Source organism: Argopecten irradians, chromosome 12 (assembly GCF_041381155.1).
Source record: "Argopecten irradians isolate NY chromosome 12, Ai_NY, whole genome shotgun sequence".
NCBI classification, from domain to species: Eukaryota; Metazoa; Mollusca; class Bivalvia; order Pectinida; family Pectinidae; genus Argopecten; species Argopecten irradians.
This window is the reverse complement of record NC_091145.1, coordinates 40,421,612-40,428,797: the sequence shown is the minus strand read 5'-3', so window position 1 is coordinate 40,428,797 and position 7,186 is coordinate 40,421,612. Positions and strand designations below refer to the sequence as shown.

At 34.6% G+C, this 7,186-nt stretch overlaps 1 long non-coding RNA gene across 1 annotated transcript; it reads right to left on the bottom strand.

Moving 5' to 3' along the window:
* Positions 1–1,772: 1,772 nt before the first annotated feature.
* LOC138305182 (uncharacterized) lies at positions 1,773–5,121 on the bottom strand. The gene is made up of 2 exons (XR_011205668.1): positions 4,678–5,121; positions 1,773–4,587 (listed from the first exon to the last, which is right to left on the bottom strand). It is a non-coding gene; the product is annotated as an uncharacterized lncRNA (long non-coding RNA).
* Positions 5,122–7,186: the final 2,065 nt, after the last annotated feature.

Sequence of the window (7,186 nt, the reverse complement as noted above, 5' to 3'; positions counted from 1 at the left end):
AGATCAAGGTCATTCATTTGAACAAACATGATAGCCCTTCATCCCAGCATGTCAGGGGCCCAATATCAGGCCTATAGGCCTCTTAGTTATTCACAAGAAGTTGTTTAAAGGATTTTGGCCTATTTGACCCCTGTGACCTTGAATGAAGGTCAAGGTCATTCATTTGAACAAACTTGGTAGCCCTTCATCTCAGCATGCTACAGGCCCAATATCAGTACCCTGGGCCTTCTGGTTCTTGAGAAGAAGTCGTTTGAAGATTTTAGTCTTTTTGACCACTGTGACCTTGAATTAAGGTCAAGGTCATTCATTTGAACAATTTTGGTAGCCCTTCATCCCAGCATGTCAGCGGCCCAATATCAGGTCTCTAGGCCTTCTAGTTCTTGAGAAGAAGCCGTTTAAATATTTTAGCCTTTTTGACCCCTGTGACCTTGAATGAAGATCAAGGTCATTCATTTGAACAAACTTGATAGCCCTTCATTCCAGCATGTCAGGGGCCCAATATCAGTTGCCTGGGCCTTCTGGTTCTTGAGAAGAAGTCGTTTGAAGATTTTAGCCTTTTTGACCCCTTTGACCTTGAATGAAGATCAAGGTAATTCATTTGAACAAACTTGGTAGCCCTTCATCCCAGCATGCTACAGGCCCAATATCAGTACCCTGGACCTTCTGGTTCTTGAGAAGAAGTCGTTTGAAGATTTTAGTCTTTTTGACCACTGTGACCTTGAATTAAGGTCAAGGTCATTCATTTGAACAATTTTGGTAGCCCTTCATCCCAGCATGTCAGCGGCCCAATATCAGGTCTCTAGGCCTTCTAGTTCTTGAGAAGAAGCCGTTTAAATATTTTAGTCTTTTTGACCCCTGTGACCTTGAATGAAGATCAAGGTCATTCATTTGAACAAACTTGGTAGCCCTTCATCCCAGCTTGTCAGTGGCCCAATATCAGTACCCTGGGCCTTCTGGTTCTTGAGAAGAAGTCGTTTGAAGATTTTAGCCTTTTTGACCCCTGTGACCTTGAATGAAGATCAAGGTCATTCATTTGAACAAACTTGATAGCCCTTCATCCCAGCATGTCAGTGGCCCAATATCAGTACCCTGGGCCTTCTGGTTCTTGACAAGAAGTCGTTTGAAGATTTTAGCCTTTTTGACCCCTGTGACCTTGAATGAAGATCAAGGTCATTCATTTGAACAAACTTGATAGCCCTTCATCCCAGCATGCTACAGGCCAAATATCAGTACCCTGGCCTTTCGGTTATTTAGAAGTCGTTTGAATGAAAAGTTTACGCACGGCGCACGACGGCAGACGGTGCATGATGACAATAGGTCATGCTGACCCTTCGGGTCAGATGACCTGATAAATGACTTTTATTTGTCTTCCAAGTGTCGCCGGAATGGACTGGGCCAATCATTGGTGACCAGCACAGGGACCTGGCACAAATTCCTAACCAACAGTATCTATACATACATATATATCAATACTATTGCTTAGAAATTTGTGCCAGGTCCCTGTGGTGACCAGGCATCCTCAATCTCCAGGGGTCATTATGATCACTTTCGCTCACTTCAGAGCGTCTATGATAATAACCCCTGGAGATTGGGGATGGTAGCTCAATAGGTAGAGTATCTGGCTAGTGTTGGGAGATTCCTAGTTCAATCTCCAGTCTGTCAGCTCAGCTTTAACAAACAAGATAGGTCAGATGACCTAAAATGCATATGGATGTTTGGTTCTTTAGAACTACCGGTTATAGATATTGATAATGAATAAATAACAAACAACATTTACTTTCTGAAAGATCTATTAAGATATTGATGGTAATTTGTTAGAAAATCTGTACAATGTACATACAATTTTTAACAACAAAAGCTGATGATCAGACAATCACAACACTTGAATACACACAACAAATTGTCCTTTATACACCATCATGTAAAACAAATCCTCAATTCTCTCATCAACAGTTTACATTATATTCCAGCAGCTAATAATGTACATGTCAGATTTGACACCTTTAATTACAGATGAGATGAATATTAATGTCCAGGATTGATCTCAAATATTCTACAGAGATTAATTAGAATTATAGTCTGATCCTCAAGCAGCAGTGTTTTTGCTTGTTTTTGGTTTTTTTTGGTTTTTAGAAAGGTGAACCTCGACATCTTTAATAATATGAGGGAATTTTAGTTTTGTTTTTTTAACATGCTAGTGATGAGGTTTAAATAACATATACATATACACATATTTGTTCATGAACACAAATAACAAGTTTTAACAAATAGGATTCATTTCCTTTTATGATAACATACATCAGGGATGACATTACTTAATATGAAAGAAGCTCTCAAATTCCAGCCACACCTATATTTATACGAGAATATTTTATCCAATTTAATTTCCTCATGATGCAATTTGACTTCTGATTTTCACAGCATACAGTAATCCTAATCATGAATTGACATGATACTTTTGTTGCCTGCCTAGCACAGACAGCCATAATGATGCATGGTCTAGTTGTGAGGACACATAACATATACACAATTGGTTTGGCCTGTAATTATAAACATACAGAGAAACACTCACACAGAAAGCATGTATGACTAGAAGCTATATAACATGGAAGTACATGGTATAAATTAGAATGTACACTATGATAATACATGTCTTGATTACTATGATACTTTTAGTAGCTGATCATTACACTTGTACATATATAATTTAATTTTATTAGCTGATCATTACATTTGTACATATATAATTCAATTAATCAGGTTCTTTGTCAGCTAAGTCACAGAGGCTTGTCACTTTCATCTCATTGCCCATATCTATATGTAAATTATATACTAATTATACATGTTATATATATATGGGCCATGGTTTGAAGTTTTGTGCCTGTGAATAACAAACATCTATACTCTACAACTATGATATACTTGTGACTTTGTTAGCCGACTTAAGATGTATGTCACATTGGTCTGGCACACACCAATCATACACATAGGATACATAAACAGATTCTACAGAAACTATGTATCAGTCATTGGTACACTGACATATGAATTAAGCAGACAATCATATTATGTAATTAGATTTTTTATGACTCTAATATACACACAGTAATAATTACAATCTTTGTAATAAATACAACCATATAATACAAAATGGGTTAGCAAAGCAGAATATGATCAATCAAAGGAAATAAAGCATCTCCTTTTGGTAACAGATATGGTTTTGTAATTAAATAAAAATGGGTTTATGATTAAAACTATTTAAATGTAAATGATACTAATTTTTTTTTTCATTTCAAAAACTGGCAGCAGATAGCATTGTTAATCAAGTCATTAAATATAATGTAAAATACATTTGGCAGATTCGGCTTAAATAGTTACACAACACAAGGTTCATATGTAGGGTTCTACATAAAAACATGTACACAACATGTCAATAAAAATCAATCCCCCTTTTTCCTCCACTGTTTTCTGGTCGCTACAAATACTTAATATCTATACTAAGTGTAATATCATACAAAAATATAGCAATACCATTCTGATTTGTCTACGGCTCAGTAATCTGTTGTTCTCATTAGGACATTCAAAAACACATAATGAATTCTGTATATTCAAATTACTGTGCATTACAAAAAAAAAAGTAATATTCACTATTTTATAGTTTCTGATATAACACACACTTACTTTGAATAGCATTAATATCTCTTTAAAATCTATAATAGACAACTATATCCTTACAGCTTATCAAAGGATACGGGACAGTAAAAATACACGAAGTCTAAAATCTCATACAAAAAGTTATAGTTGTTGTTCACAAAGATTAAAAGAAAATCTTCAATGCCTATAAAATATGTTATAAATCCACCATCTCTGGTGTCCTGATACCTAACACAACATCCATCTCCAAGTGTCTTAAACAACAATCAAAATTGAGCAAAATAAAAACAGAGGTAAAACATATATACATGGGAACATCAATTATAAGCTCAAGGTCACCTAGCACTAAAAATAGTCTAAAGGTCATCTGATTGTAAAAGGTCAACCAGTTATCAAGGTCAGGACAACACTTTATCATGTCGCATCATCTCCAATATTACTGTTGTTTTAACCAGATATTGTGAAAAGACAAAATACAATCATTTACGTTTACAAGTGTAATCATTGAAGATACTCATCATTTGAACATTAATTGGTGTTTAATTGTGTATATATATGTCTAATTAACACAAAAAACAATTTAAGATAATTAATTATGTTTTTAGCGCAATGAGTACCGTACCCAATCCATATATATAGGACATAGTGCCATAGAATTGTTTCGTGATGCAATTAATTATTTTTAATAAGCTCAACTTTTCAATGGTAGTAATGGTGTAAAGTAAGTAACTTTTGTAACTTAAGAAAAATACGTATTCATTTACTCCTGTTTTTGATAGAGAAAAAATACCATTTGTCAGCGGTGGAGCATATTTAAGATTGAGGTCATATTACATCTACCTGATCAGTGTCCCACCTACTAGACAGTAGACTGTATCTTCTACAGTATTAATTAATTACTCAGCATAGTTAATACAATTGTTTACCATTAATCTACCTGATCAGTGCCCCACCTACTAGACAGTAGACTGTATCTTCTACAGTATTAATTAATTACTCAGCATAGTTAATACAATTGTTTACCATTAATCTACCTGATCAGTGCCCCACCTACTAGACAGTAGACTGTACCTTCTACAGTATTAATCAAGTACACAGTTCATTCTCTGTTAAGAAAAACTATGCTTTTAATGTGTAAAAAACATTGTTAATATCGGATCTAGGCAATTTCTGGTGGAGTTCATTTTGAACATTTCATATTGAACATCTATCTTAATAAATTTTGATTTGAAGATAATAAGATTACAGGATGATATTATTGCTTTAAACAAGGATGTGAACCTGGTACTACATATGTAGGAAATAACCCCTAAATTAGTAGCAGTCAAAATCTACAACAGTATACTACCAAACTACATATGTAGGAAATCAACCCTAAATTAGTAGCAGTCAAAATCTACAACAGTACACTACCAAACTACATATGTAGGAAATCAACCCTAAATTAGTAGTGGTCAAAATCTACAACAGGATGTGAACCTGGTACTACATATGTAGGAAATCAACCCTAAATTAGTAGCAGTCAAAATCTACAACAGTACACTACCAAACTACATATGTAGGAAATCAACCCTAAATTAGTAGTGGTCAAAATCTACAACAGTACACTACCAAACTACATATGTAGGAAATCAACCCTAAATTAGTAGCAGTCAAAATCTATAACAGTATACTACCAAACCCCCTACTAATTCATAGAATTAAAATGCCATCTAGAAATCTAGATTAACTCACTCACCCCTGTTGACACATTTAGGCTCTTCTTAATCAAAGAATAGATCAGTCCATTATGAAATTTCAGGGGTGAATGAGTTAAAGAGATTTCTACAATTTTTTTATTTTAATGACATGACCTACATATCAAGCTCTAAGGAACGTGAAAGTTTTTAGCAACAAAAATTAATAAAATCAACATATTACGGTTATTTTAGTTATAGCTGCAATGGTTCTGGTTAGTGACCGAGTTACCATGACGATTCTTATCCTCCAATTTCATCATCAACCTATAATGGCTAGACTTTTACAACATTAATGTAATACATTTTATAGTGACCATCGTTTCCCCCACAGGATGTTTGTGGCATGGGTACAACATTGGATCATTTATACAGGATTGGAGCAGCATCCAGAGCCAAAATTTATACAAGTTCTGTTCCCCTTCCCCCAAGGATGTTTGTGGCTAATTTTGGTTACAATCCATGCAGAACTCTAGGACAAGTAGCGATTTAAAGGATTTACCTCTATTTCCCCTATTGGGCCCCGCCCCTCCTGCCCCCGGGGGGTCAGAGCCAAAATTTATACAAGTTCTGTTTCCCCTCCGCCCAAGGATGTTTGTGGCTAAATTTGGTTACAATTCCATGCTGAACTCTAGGAACAAGTAGCGATTTATTAACCTCTATTTCCCCCTATTGTAATACATTTTATAGTGACCATGTCCATGGGTACAACAGGATTGGATCATTTATACAGGATTAGAGCAGCATTACAATGAATACATTTATAGTGAAATCTGTCTGTTAACATAAACATGATCATGAACTTATAATGACAACATACTTGCCAATGAAACACAAGTCCTGAGAAAAAATGATGAAACTTATTCATTTTTAATACCATCAAATAAAAACACTTTGTGTCACAGATGATTTCCAAATTGGTGTTAAACATTAAATGAAATCAGAAAAAATATGTTTTTGGCTGAGCTGAACTTCCCAATGTTTATACTTCTGGATGCTCCACCGCTGACAAATGCAAAAACAGGAGCAGACGATTTAGTGAACTTCCGTATCCACCAAAGGCGAAAAAAAATTATTTCACATTATTTTTTGTGTTAATTAGTGTATATACACGATAAACACCAATATTGTTCAAATGATGAATATCTTTATGCTCTGTCGGCGGTGGAGCTCGGCGGTGGAGCATCTTTAATAAACTGCAGTCTGAATTATGCATAAAAATGGTAACAAAATTCTATACAACTAAACGAATGTAAACCAAATATAAGGAAATTAGAACAATGTAATGGATTATACTAAAAGTTTGCCAGGAGGACATTATCACAATGTACAGTAACTATGATAATACATTACCAAGTACCAACGGTGGCAGAAAGCATGTAACTTATAGAATAATGTGAAAACCAGTTACATCTGATGTACCATATAGCCAATTATATTTGCAGGACAAATATTTCACAATTTTGATTTTAATACATATAAACATTTTCACAATTTTGATTTTAATACACAGGAAAATTTTAATATGAACCATTCTAAATTACATATATGTATCTAGTATTATGACTTGAAGAGTACATACAACTGATCTATAAACTACTTATTATTGTACGAATAAGGTTTCTGTTCAGAACGAATTCGTATAAAAGATATCATCCCACGGAGATAACTAGCTGTACAGTAGTCCCATTAGTACTAAACACATACCATCCAACATGTGTCTTACAATGAAACATAACGAGATACACGAGAGAGATGATGGGTTAAAGTCGACTTGGTTGGTCCTACTGGACAGA